This window comes from Mauremys reevesii, linkage group 9 (genome assembly GCF_016161935.1).
Source record: "Mauremys reevesii isolate NIE-2019 linkage group 9, ASM1616193v1, whole genome shotgun sequence".
NCBI lineage: Eukaryota > Metazoa > Chordata > Testudines > Geoemydidae > Mauremys > Mauremys reevesii.
In genome coordinates, this window is record NC_052631.1 from 15624036 (window position 1) to 15637197 (window position 13162).

At 44.0% G+C, this 13162-nt stretch overlaps 1 long non-coding RNA gene across 1 annotated transcript in view; it reads right to left on the reverse strand.

Moving 5' to 3' along the window:
* Nucleotides 1–12295, reverse strand: part of LOC120372706 — a 39618-nt gene extending 27323 nt beyond the window's left edge. Inside the window, exon 1 of the long non-coding RNA XR_005585130.1 lies at nucleotides 11253–12295. This is a non-coding gene — a long non-coding RNA (uncharacterized LOC120372706). The remainder of the gene's footprint in view (nucleotides 1–11252) is intronic.
* Nucleotides 12296–13162: the final 867 nt, after the last annotated feature.

A 13162-nucleotide genomic window follows, 5' to 3' on the forward strand; every position in this document is an offset into this window, starting at 1 on the left:
AGATGTGGTTTTATCACCACACAGCATTCTCCAGGAGTGAACTAACACTTAAAAGATACCGTAACAGCTGCCATTACTAGACCCACCAGTGCAGAGTTAATGATGCTGTATTGGTGGGTCTCCTCCATTTAGCTGGTTGGTACTTCAGCCTTAGTATTATCATTAAATCAGTTTTACATAGAATGACTGATCATCTCAACTGCAGGCCCAATCCTAGAATCATAAAAGATTAGGGTTGGAAGAAACCTCAAGAGGTCATCTAGTCCAAACCCCTGCTCAGAGCAGAAACAATCCCAACTAAATCATCCCAGTCAGGGCTTTGTCACCACCTCTCTAGGTAACCCATTCCAGTGTTTCACCAACCTCCTAGTGAAACAGTTTTTCCTAATATCCAACCTAAACCTCCCCCACTGCAACTTGAGACCATTGCTCCTTGTTCTGTCATCTGCCACCACTGAGAACAGCCTAGCTCCATCCTCATTGGAACCCCCCTTCAGGTAGTTGAACGCTGCTATCAAATCCCCCTCATTCTTCTCTTCTGTAGACTACACAAGCCCAGTTCCCTCAGCATCTCCTCATAAGTCATGTGCTCCAGCCCCCTGATCATTTTTGTTGCACTCAGCTGGACTCTTTCCAATTTGTCCACAACCTTTCTGTAGTGGGAGGCCCAAAACTGGACGCAATACTTCAGATGTGACCTCACCAGTGCCGAATAGAGGGGAATAATCACTTTCCTCGATCTGCTGGCAATGCTCCTATTAATGTAGCCCAATATGCCGTTAGCCTTCTTGGCAACAAGGGCACACTGTTGACTCATATCCAGCTTCTCATCCACTGTAATCCTCAGGTCCTTTTCTGCAGAACTGCTGCTTACCAGTTGGTCCCAGCCTGTAGCAGTGAATGGGCTTCTTCTGTCCTAAGTGCAAGACGCTGCACTTGCCTTTGTTGAACTTCATCAGATTTCTTTTAACCCCATCTTCCAGTTTGTTCAGGTCACTCTGGACCCTATCCCTACCCTGCAGCATATCTACCTCTACACCCAGCTTAGTGTCATCCGCGAACTTGCTGAGGGTGTAATCAAAGATGTTGAACAAAACCGGCCCCAGGACCGACCCTCAGGGCACTCTGCTTGATACTGGTGCCAACCAGACATCGAGTCATTGATCACTACCCGTTGAGCCTGACGATCTAGCCAGCTTTCTATCCACTTTATAGTTCCTTCATCCAATCCATACTTACTTAACTTGCTGGCAAGAATACTGTGGGAGACCGTATGAAAAGCTTTGCTAAAGTCAAAATATATCATGTCCACCACTTTCCCCATGTCCACAGAGCTAGTTATCTCATCTTAGAAGGCAATCAGGTTAGTTAGGCATGACTTGCCCTTGGTGAATCCATGTTAACTGTTCCTGATCACCTTCCTCTCCTCCAAGTGCTTCCAAATGGATTCCTTGAGGACCTGCTCCATGATTTGTCCAGGGACTGAGGTGAGGCTGACCGGTCTGCAGTTCCCTGGATTCTTCTTCCCTTTTTAAAAGATTGGCACTAGATTTACCTTTTTCCAATCGTCTGGGACCTCCCCTGATTGCCATGAGTTTTCAGAGATAATGGCCAATGGCTCTGCAATCACATCAGCCAACTCCTTCAGCACCCTTGGATGCATTAGATCTGGCCCCATGGACTTGTGCATGTCCAGCTTTTCTAAATAGTCCTTAACCTGTTCTTTCACCACTGAGGGCTACTCACTTCCTCCCCATACTGTGCTGCCCAGTGCAGCAATCTGGGAGATGACCTGTGACCTGCTGAGAGTCCTTACCTCCCAATTAAGTCAATGGGAGCTGAAGAGACCAGCACTTTACCCCTCAGGCCCAGAATTGGCATCTCTTAATTTGAGGAAACCTTCAGATGTTAAAAATCCCAAAACATTCTAACTAAAAATCAGAACATCCTTGTGGGCTGGTTTAAATTTCTTCTGGCAAAAGACAAGTGTGGCTCTTAATCCTTGCACTAACACCAACTCGCTCTGTGGCTTTGGAAAAAAGTTATTTCAGGCCTGATCTTGCACAAGGTGAAACACCCCAATGAGGAAGTGAGTGTCCTAGGCTCCCCTTGATTCCAACACCAGTCAAGAGTGCTCAGCACCCAAAGGACCAAGCCATTAGCCTCTCTCCCTCAGTTTCTCCATTTGTTAAATAGAGAGAATAAGCATAGTCATCCATTCCTACAGGGGGAAAAAAAAACATCTCCAAGAGAGAGGAAAAGTAAACATGATTTCCTGCTCATTCTATTTCAAAATGCAGAGGGGGTCTAGGCCTCAAGGAGTGGGCAGTGTCTAGGAAACTTGCTTCATCCACTCCTTCTGAGGAGACAAATCTTATTTCCCAATGCGATAACCTGGCCACCTCTCTCAGGTATAACATTCTCTAAAATAAAGACATTTATTCTACAATGATGTTGGATTGCATGGGAGGGGGGAATAATAAAGCTAACCCAAGCCCCACAGCCATATGATGAAAGCCACTGAAGTGGAATTAATCCCAGGTGGCTTACAGTATGGGGCAGATTTCCAAAAATAAGTGCTGAGCTTATTCGAAAGTCTGGCCACAAGTGTCACAATGGGAGTTGCAGCTCTGTCCCTACATGGGAGTTGAGCTTTTATAAAAATTCAGCCCCAGTTGTGGGAGCTTAGCCTTTGAAAACCGGCTTCTGAGCTCTTGGGAAAATTTGACCTTAAGTGGAAGAGGCCTCTTTTACTTGACCATGTAGATTGCTTGGAACAAGCTCTGCGCTTCTCTTTATCTGTAGGTAGGCTAACCCCCCTTCCCCCCTGCCACCCCCCCCCCCACCACCATGACTGGTTTTCCACTTGAACTCATTGAAATATACTAAGATTGATCCACACAGTGGTCTTACTGACAACTCCATATTCTCTCAAAAACCTTCCTATAATAAACTACTTGTGATGGGGTTTTTTACATCCTCTTTCTGGCTGTTACATTTATAGGACACCACCACATTTAATTTCAGTTATTGTAACTGTCATTCATTAAAGGAGATTATGGTATCCAAAATACATAAGCAAATAGGTGTTTAAAATAATCACTTGCAAATCAAGTTTTAGCTACGCAGCATATGTTTGTTATGGTTACTTCTTCATTGGTTAGTGATTTGCAAATATAAGTGGTCTGTTGGTTGGATTTTACTGTGCTGTAATTACTGAGACTTTGCCAGTGACAATCTTATGTATTCATACTTGATGAGATGGAAGTAGCTTATCTCTCTGGATAATGACATGTGCATTGTGTACTGATGTATATGGTGTTTTTTCTTAATTTATTGGATTAAACCATAATTGTCTTGCAATGGGTGCCCTGAAGATGTGGATGTTTGCCACACAGTGGTTACCTTTACCGTGTTATTTGCAATGTTCTCTCTATTTAGAATAGGAATACTGCATTAAATTAACTACTGCAGGAAATGTCCATTTTATGATGATGCCTACCATACAAGAATAACCAAAAGGGATTTGGATTCATTAGCTAAGAGAACTTTAAAGAAACAGACTGAGGTTTGAATCAGTAAAAAAAAATTACACAAGTTTCTTCCATATTTCCAAAGTCAAGCCTTTAAAATAGCTATTTTTTCCCCATTACAGTAAATTTGTGATTTATAAATTACAAGACAACAGGGGCTTGAAACGGAATATTAGATCTGAACCTGTCCCAACAACCCTTTCCAATTTTGGGGGCAACAGACTCACATCTGGATGGAAAATTTGAAACTGATGCGTCTCTCTCACTAATGAGCTGATCCAGAAAACCAGATCTAAACACCCTCAAAAGAGAGGGAAATTCATCTTAATCCAGACTTCACAACTCAGGCTCATCTCAAATAGTGACACAGATTAACTAACAGATTAAGATAAAGTGAAATTTATCCTTCACTTCTAATTCATATAATAAAAAAGGAGGACGAGAAAGATTCCATATAATGGAAAACAGTGTGGAAGTAGGGAAAGAATTAATAAGGATTTGAAGGGGATCTTAATGCATGTCAGTCAGCAAGAGTTAGCCCAGCTGTAACCCTAATGACGTGAGACTTCTAGAAGCAAGGATAGTGTGAGGCAGAGGGAAAGAACTGTGTAAAAAGTTATTACAACCTTGTAACTGATAAACCAAATATGCAGACTGGTGTCTTCTAGGAGTGAGAAAAATAAGATAGCAGGATGGCTTTTTTATAAACAAAATGCAGTTGTTGCTCATTATCGTCTGTATTATTGCTAGTTATTGTTTGTAACAAAGGTATAAATGCTTGCTGTAATTGTTTACCAGTTGAGAGACCTGTCCGGGACTGGGGCGACCCTGTGTCCTAGGGCACTCTCTCCCTCCATTGTAATTACTGGAGAAATAATAATAAAGTATTTGATTTTGCTGCACCCAAACGAAAAAGTGAGAACTGAGTTTTTCTCCGACAATTTGGGGGCTCGTCCGGGATGGCAACGCCCACGGACCCACAGACGGCTACTACGGATCATTCCCCTTCGAACCCCATGGCGCTACATGAGAGGTATGAGACCTTTTGAAATCTCTATTGGGGTATCGGAGGAGGACTGTCCGTGAGGACGTCTGTCTCTGTTGGGCTCACACCATCTGAACTTATTGACTGTGCAGCAAGATCAGATGCAGAGTGGTATTGGGGAAAGGCCCCAACAAGGTTAGTTTATAGCAGTATTGGGAACTGCTGAGTTGGCCAACAAGGTAAATGCATAGGTAAATGCATAAGGTAATGCATAGGTAAATGGATTAGAATGCACCGGTGCTGAGGGGTTTTTACTGCCTCAAGAGGGGTTGTCATACCGCCTCATGGTATTGGGTCCGGACCAGGTAAAGATGCATCGTGGTTAAAAAAAAAAATAAAGAGAGAGAGAGAGAAAAAAGGAAAAGAAAAAAAGAGGCCTTGGTGTGTGTGTGTGTGTGTACACCAGTGTGAGTGACTGTTACCGGAAGATGCCCAGAGTACCCTGTGAAGCGAAAGCTCGTGACCAGGACTACTCTAACGCAAGCCCGGTAACTAGTGGATCTTTAGGAGATCCGACCCATGGTGGGCTGACTCGGCCTGGCATAGTCCGGCGAGGAAGCTACCTGGGTCTAGGAGTGTGTGAACCCATCTTCCCTCCCCTTTCCCTTCCATGTGGGCTACTGACAGTCTGATCATCTCACTGGATGCAATCAGAGTAAGCGGCGCTGTCTCCCAGAGACTAGCCGACGCTCTTTGCTGAAGGGAGGTGTAGGAGAGTCGTGGTCATTCTCGTTAGTCTCTCCTGTGTGAGTGCCCTGTAGGGAAAGATCCTTAGTTTATGGGCCGCTAGCACAGACAGGGCACCCTCCCTGTGTGTGTAAGTGGAAAATGGGGGAGGGACAGTCTAAACATTCCACCTTACCCCCTAAGGGTACCCCAGCATATTACATGTACGTACAGTATGGTCCTAAAACCTGCAGGTATTTAGAGAATTGGAATCTTTACACACGTGAAGATCCATCTAAACAATGCCCATTATAAGGTACCTTCAATCTAGATAAGATCATACATCTCAGAGGAGCTTTTAATCACCAAAGAAAAGCCTCTGACACAGTGTGAGCAATTTGTCTAGGAACGGGTTAATTTGAAATTCAGCTTGGCTTAGAGATAAAGAGAAAGTTGCTCTACGTTCAAGGTCAAGAATCAACGCAGACTATGCTAAGTACAAAGAAAAACTGCTTTCGGCCTCAGCTGGCTGTGGAAAATAGAGACAGAGGCAAACCAAAGGCAATACAAGTTACAGAACAGTGTGCCTTTGCGACCCTGGAACCGGTGTGGCTTGGTGACACTGGAGAAGCCACAGGCAGCTGACCTGGATTGAAATCTCTGAAAAAGACACCGCAGGAGATTCCAGGGTGTAAAAGAACAGCCGTCCCAAGAGTGGAAGCACATTGGAAATTCTGAACAGGCTGTATACAGGATAATCTCCCGTCCACCTATTCCCCTTCTCTGAACGTTATACACAGACGTGGCCAGTCTGGACATGCGTGAGTATTAAAGTGGCTTAGGGCTTGGGGCATTCATATTTTTCCCGAGTGTTGTGGGAGCGTTCCCAACACTCTCCATTGTTGTTTTATTATTTTTAATGAAGCTTTAAAATTTGGTTATATGGTGTGTTTTCTTCCCCCAACGTCCTGCAGTGTCAGCCTGATCACCTGACATGAGGGATAAATTGGTAACAGAAATTTGTCACAGTTTGGTGAGCAATTAAGAATGGGGGAGCCCTGCAGAATTTACACCATCTATCTGTTTTACCCTTGTTATTCTATGTTTGCTTTGTTTGTGTTTATATGTTAAGGATTGCATGATTAAAGGTAAGCCCTAATAGAATAAGGAAACACTATCTGGTTTTGTTCTGTTCTGTTTAACCGGTTACTGTTTTTTTTCTGCTCTGTTCATTTGGGCATTAGGTGTTTGGGCAGAACTGAACTTCTCGTTCGTAATTCCTCAGGGTGGAAGCCATGTGTGCGATGAAGCTCTGAGGTTGTATTGAGATCCTTCTGTCCCGTCCCCTGTAACGGACAATGTAATAGAAGTAGGAAAATCTGGCTTAGACTGTAATTCTCTCTGCTCTCTGTGTAATTTTCTTTTCTGTTTAAGTGTCAGCAGACAAATGGGTGGGTCTCTGGATAAACCCCCTAAAGTGGTTTGGATTATATGTTAAGTAAATGGCCTTTACCCAATGGCCATGTATTTTTGCCCAGGTGGCAAGCCTCATGAGGGAGGATTCAAATAGCCTTGTGAGTAAGAATGTTTAAGAGAAGAGACCAGGAAGGGTGGGGGCTAGTTGAGAAGCCCACCCTCCTAGCTAAACTGGTATTGGAACAAGCTAGTGCCCATGGAAGGGACGGTTCAGCGAGAAAAACAGGATCGGGCCCAGGCGGGCAGGCAACAGACAGAGAGATTGGAAAACAGGTTGGAAACTTTTGAGGGTGTAGTGGAAGGAAGAAGTAAGTAAGTATAAGCATGGGGATTTCAAATACCCAGGACAATACTTGAAATGGGGATTTGAATTGATAAAAGTGACTGTTGGGAGACAAGCAAGTGATTTAAGGAAGTGAGAAGTTAACTCTGTAGTTGCTGGAGGAAACAGCAGTTAAACTTTGTAAAAATGCTAAGAGGAAAGTTCTTGGTGTCTTTTGAAATGTTTGTAAATAAATTAGCTAAAGAAATGTATACAGTGCTATGTAATTGAAATCCTATTAGGCTCTATGGGGCACTACAAGAAGTGCTTTTCTTTCAGTGTTTGAAAGCAGGAGTTAGAAGTAAAAAAAGCCATCAAAATTCTGGTAAAGATAATTATGTCCCTTTTAAAGTAAGAATCTTTAAGCTGTGAATAGCTTTGGATCCAGAAGCAAGCCAGGAAGCAACTGTATTAATGCAAATTATCTAACTGATAAGGTTGAAGCCACTGAAACCTGGGCTGCCTATGAAACACATACAAGAAAATATGGGGTAATTCCTTTGTTTTGCCTGAAATCAACAAGGGTATTTGTATATTTTAAGCAATGATTGACTGCCCAGAAGGGGTAGACCTCTGTTTTTTGTCTTTCAGATAATCAGAGACAACTAATGCCAGCTGCACAGCATTCAACGTACCATGATTTACTGGCCCCAAATATGGTGATCAGCTAAATCCTGAGCATGTGGGCAAGACTCACCAGCCAGACACCCAGGAAAGAATTCTCTGTAGTAATTCAGATCCCACCCCATCTAATATCCCATCACAAGCCATTGGGCATATTTACTGCTAATAATCAAAAATCAATTAATTGCCAAAATTAGGCTATCCCATTATATCATCACCTCCATAAACTTATCAAGCTTAATCTTGAAGCCAGATATGTCTTTTGCCCCCACTGCTCCCCTTGGAAGGCTGTTCCAGAACTTCACTCCTCTGTTGGTTAGAAACCGTCATCTAATTTCAAGTCTAAACTTCCTGATGGCCAGTTTATATCCATTTGTTCTTGTGTCCACATTGGTACTGGGCTGAAATAATTCCTCTCCCTCCCTGGTATTTATCCCTCTGATATATCTATAGAGAGCAATCATATCTCCCCTCAGCCTTCTTTTGGTTAGGCTAAACAAGCCAAGCTCTTTGATCTCCTTTCATAAGACAAGTTTTCCATTCCTTGGATCATCCTAGTAGTCCTTCTCTGTACCTGTTCCTGTACCTGTTCCAGTTTGAATTCATCCTTCTTAAACACGGGAGACCAAAACTGCACACAGTATTCCAGATGAGGTCTCACCAGTGTCTTGTATAATGGTACTAACACCTCCTTATCTCTACTGGAAATACCTCGCCTAATGCATCCCAAGACCGCATTAGCTTTTTTCACGGCCATATCACATTGGCAGCTCATAGTCATCCTGTGATCAACCAATACAGGGAGCCCATTACAGTAATGGGCTCCATATAAGTATCAAAGAAGTGTCCCCAGTGCATGACACCTAGTCTGCATTTTAAAAAGATATGAATTCAGGACTGAACTTTTCATTCTAACATCATGTTCTGTGCTCAGTGACTGAAAGCCCTTTTCTTGCATTGATTTCCTATTTGTTCATATACAGGCTGGTAATACCTTCTCTCTTGGATCTGGTTTCCATAGTAACATTCCTTTTATCAAACAAGGGAATTCACTAGATTAAAATAGCAAGCTCTGGGTAATTAAAAATACATGAAATTTCATCGTTATTTACATTTCCTTTAGTGAGGAGCTGCAATACTCAATTCAAGCTGGGATCTGAGACCAAACAAACAGGAAATAAAGCTGTTAGTGTTTGTCTAGTACTAAACAGATGCTCATCAGCTGCAAGAAGGCATTTCATACATGAGGACAGCCAGTTCAAAACATGCAATGCAGAGAAGCACAAGCTGTGGAGCCTGAAATTTACATTTGGATTCGTAGAGAATTAGGAAGAATAAACTGGTTTTTCTTCTAGAGTGGCAGCTTCCAGACATATGGCATTGCAACTATACTGGTGTTTTAACCCTAGTGTCCTGGCCAAATTCCACCTTCTGTAATTACATTTTGATTTACTTCTATTCCCTATGCCAGTGTTTCCCAAACTTGGGACGCCACTTGTATAGGGAAAGCCCCTGGCAGGCCGGGCTGGTCTGTTTACCTGCTGCATCCGCCGCGATTGGCCGAACCTGCGGACGCAGCAGGTAAACAAATCGGCCCCGCCCACCAGGGGCTTTCCCTACACAAGCGGTGGAACAAGTTTGGGAAACGCTGGCATATTACCAACAACCCTATTTGTTAAAACTAATAATTAAGGGTGAGATTTTCAAAAGGGCTCGGCATTAGCTCTGCTCCCACTGGAATCAATGGGAGTTTACCATTAAATTCAACCAGAGCCGAGATAGGCCAACGATGAGCAATTTTGAACAGCATTTCCTACATTTACTTTTCACTATTTATGCTGTTTGTCTGATTCTTGAATTTCACTCAGTTGAGCCAATTAAAACAGATTGGTCACACGGTTTCTAATTTCACTTCCTGATTCTCCAGCACTAACATCAGAGTAGTTGATGTGGTCACAGCAGTGAAATGAGAACAGATACCTGGATAGAGTTTAAGCAGCAGGCCACAACTTCCATTAAATAAACATGGGGAAGAAGAAAGGCCCTATTCACCCATCACTCTCCCATACCAGGCATGTAATTGGTTCCAGTGCTGGGGCTGCAGGCAATGCTTAAATTAAAGAGATGTTGGGGTTCAAGCAATTTTTTTACATTCATAACTGATGCAGCAAGCTCAGAGATGCCAGAGCTATGAATTGCCTAGCCCTGAGGTGCCGGGGCTCAACCTGGCAAGACCTGGCACAAATTGGAGGGCTTCTCCCATATAATCCATAACTCAGGGTAGACTCACTTCAGCCTGCCCCCCAGGACACAGCTCACTCTGAGTCCTATCATCCTTCCCCCGCAAGGGGGACAGAGGGTGCAGAAGGGTAGGGAACCTCAGCCCACAAGGTCTGACCTCAGTCCACAAGGGCCACAAGATCTGACCCTATCCCATGAACCCAAAGCCCATCACCAACATCCCAAGTTTTTTACCTCTGGGAACATTCATTTTAGGAGGCGTAGCTGGGGGTTGATAAAATCATTTACTGATGAGCCTTGGGGGTAGGACAGGGGATGGATAAGACTGTATTTCCCTTCGCCTTCTTGGTGCCACACCCATGGACAATTCTGGTATTGGAAGGGGCCTGCCACTCTCCCTGCTGCCACTTCTGTGGTGATCTTTGCCCTTACTTTATGCTTGAAGCTTTTAAGGCAGTGATACTCAGACTGAGGCTCACAAGCAGCTCTTTAATGTGTCTCCTGCAGCTCTTGGCAGCACAGCATATTAAAACACTGGTTAATAATTAAATCACACAATCAAGATGCTTTTACTAGGTTATTGACCAAGTGTAGTTGATAAAATAATATTTGATCAGTCATTTTGATGTGAGAATTGTGTGTGTGTGTATACACACACACACACACACACGCACAATATAGTAAATGAAACAATTAATTCACACTACTATGACTCTTTTGGGTAATGTTCATCACTGCTTTAAGGGTATGTCTAAACTGCAATGTAAGCCCAGGCTCAGACTCAGGCTTGAGCCTAAACCCCATTTCTATCTATATACAAGTCTCTCCGACTTGGGCTCAGACCTAAGGTCCTAGGCCCCTGCAGGGCTGGAGAGTTCAAACCCTGTTGCTTTTCACTGTAGATACAGACCCACCCCTAACTTGGGTCTTGGGAGTCCGCCAAAAGTATCCCATAATCTCATGGACCAACTTCCTTTCTCCTTCCTATCCCAAGAATCTCCAGTCAACTCAAAGGAAAACAGAAGCAATGCCCCTTGGTGAAGTGCAGCAGCTCAGTGAGTCAATGTTTAACTCTTCCATTGTTTTCTGAACACCCCACCGCAAATACACTATCAGAGAACCTTCTGTGTTTGCAATGGAGACTAAACAGAAGAAGTCTTTTGCAAAGCACGCTGCTTCATGGTCAAGGGAACACAGCCAGATTTTGGTAAATCTCTGGTGCGAATGTGGAGTTTAGTAAACATATCAGGAATGACTATCCATACCAGCAAATACCAAAGAACCTGGCAGAGTTGCAAATTTACCAGACCAGTGCAGGAAGCATGTCACTGGGCATTCCACTCACCACTGGGTGGCACCTCCTTCTGGCAATTCTGGGGACTAGCTCTGCCTGGTTCAGTGCCACTTTTCTTCTCTTCCACTGTGGCAGATCTCCTTCCACTCACAGAGTTGCAGTATGGCTGCCTTGTAACTCAGCCCTCCGCCCAGGTCCTACTGTAATTTCCCCTTCCGTGGTAGTTCCTCAACGTCTCTCTCTACCAACAGCACTAGGCAGTCCTCAAGCCCACTGTCCTGACTAGGTCACTCCTGCAGTGACACAGGAGTCTTCTCATTCACTGCCCCACACAATACCACTCTGCAGTGGATGGTAGGGGAACCCAGTCCCACCCTCTACTCTGAGTTCCAGTCCAGGGCACTATAGAAGCAGTTAAGGTCTGGGTCATCACCAATCCTACAGCTCTGACCCCTGGACTAATTCCTTCTGTGCTTCTTTAAGCTTCTTTTTCATCAGTCTTCCTACTCAGATCCCTCTCTCTTGGGCCTTGTAGGAGAACCCTTTCTCAGGAGCTGCTATCATTAATAATTATTAATTATTATTATTATCATCACCACCACCTGCCTTAACTCAGGGAGACAGACTACAGGCTTCCTCCCTGCTGCCTCCCAGCTTTATAGAAGCCCTGCCTGTTCCCTCACAGGTGAACTTCCTTCTAATTAGTGGCCTCTACACAGCCTAAATCTCCCCCTCCTCCCCCACTTTGTAGCTTAATTTGCTGATTGGGCCCATCTGGCCTAATTCAACTCTCTCAGAGCTGGTGTGGGGTGCACACCCTGTCACAGAGCAGATTAAGTGGCTGAAGATTGAGTACAGGAAAACCAGGGACCAGAACCACACCTTGGGCAACTCACTGACATCATACCCGTTTATGAGGTGTTTGACTGAGCCAGCAGTGATGCATGATGACTAGGTCAGCTTCCAATTTGTCTGTCTTCTCCCGATCGATTGACAAAGCTACTGAGTGTCTGGCTTATATACTGGTCTATGACTGTCAGATCTTTGCCTGGGCATGTTCTTGTCCATGCTCACCATTGCTATTTACTTCAGAGTTGTGATTCTGCTGATCCCTACATAGTTGGCTTTTTGCCAAGGTGACTTCTTGGAAATTCTGGGCCTTCCACCAACTGACTGAACTTTTCACCCTATCTTAATATTGAGCAGCTTCCATCTTAGGGTAGAGTAGTTCCTGTTTGTTCAGAATAGAGATCAGACATACAAAAATGGAGGCTGGAGAATTTCTAAAGTAATAGCACCTCACTTCTTTATATAGGATTTGAAAACCAGCCATGAAACCCATTCCATAAATAAGATGCATCTGTTTTGTTGGGGTAGTCCAATAACAAATTCTGTAACACCTGCACTTAATTGTAGAAGGAGTCATTCCCACAGTTACTTCCTCTTCCAGTTGCATCTCTTGAAGCACTGGGTCCTTATGGATCCCCTTTCCTACCCCTTTTGGAACTGCCCTTTGCCTCCATAAACAGGAGATAACACTATGCTGACCCCTGCACCTCCTAAGTGGTGTTTGTACCTTCATTGGGAGCAAACACTGTTGAGGCAGGTAGGTGGCATTTTGTTTGGGTTCACAACGCTGCAGGGGGATGTTTACACTTCAGCTTTTTAAAATGCATAAAACTATTTCTACTTTGTAAGTGTAGGGCCTAAAGGTAGTCACTTGTATAGCCACATTTTGAAGCCAAGGTTTTGGCACTGGCAACCTGCCATCTGTGAATGGCTAGGCGGAGCAGTAAGGAGTCATAAACTCCAGCCAAAGTTCCTAGTCTATTTTATCTCAGGGTAATTCTGACCCCTCTGTCATATCTCAACCAGGCTACCCCACCATATATAGCATAGGCCCTCACTATTAAGTACTCAGACTTGAGGAAGCAGATACATCTCTTGGGGCTCCTCTCACA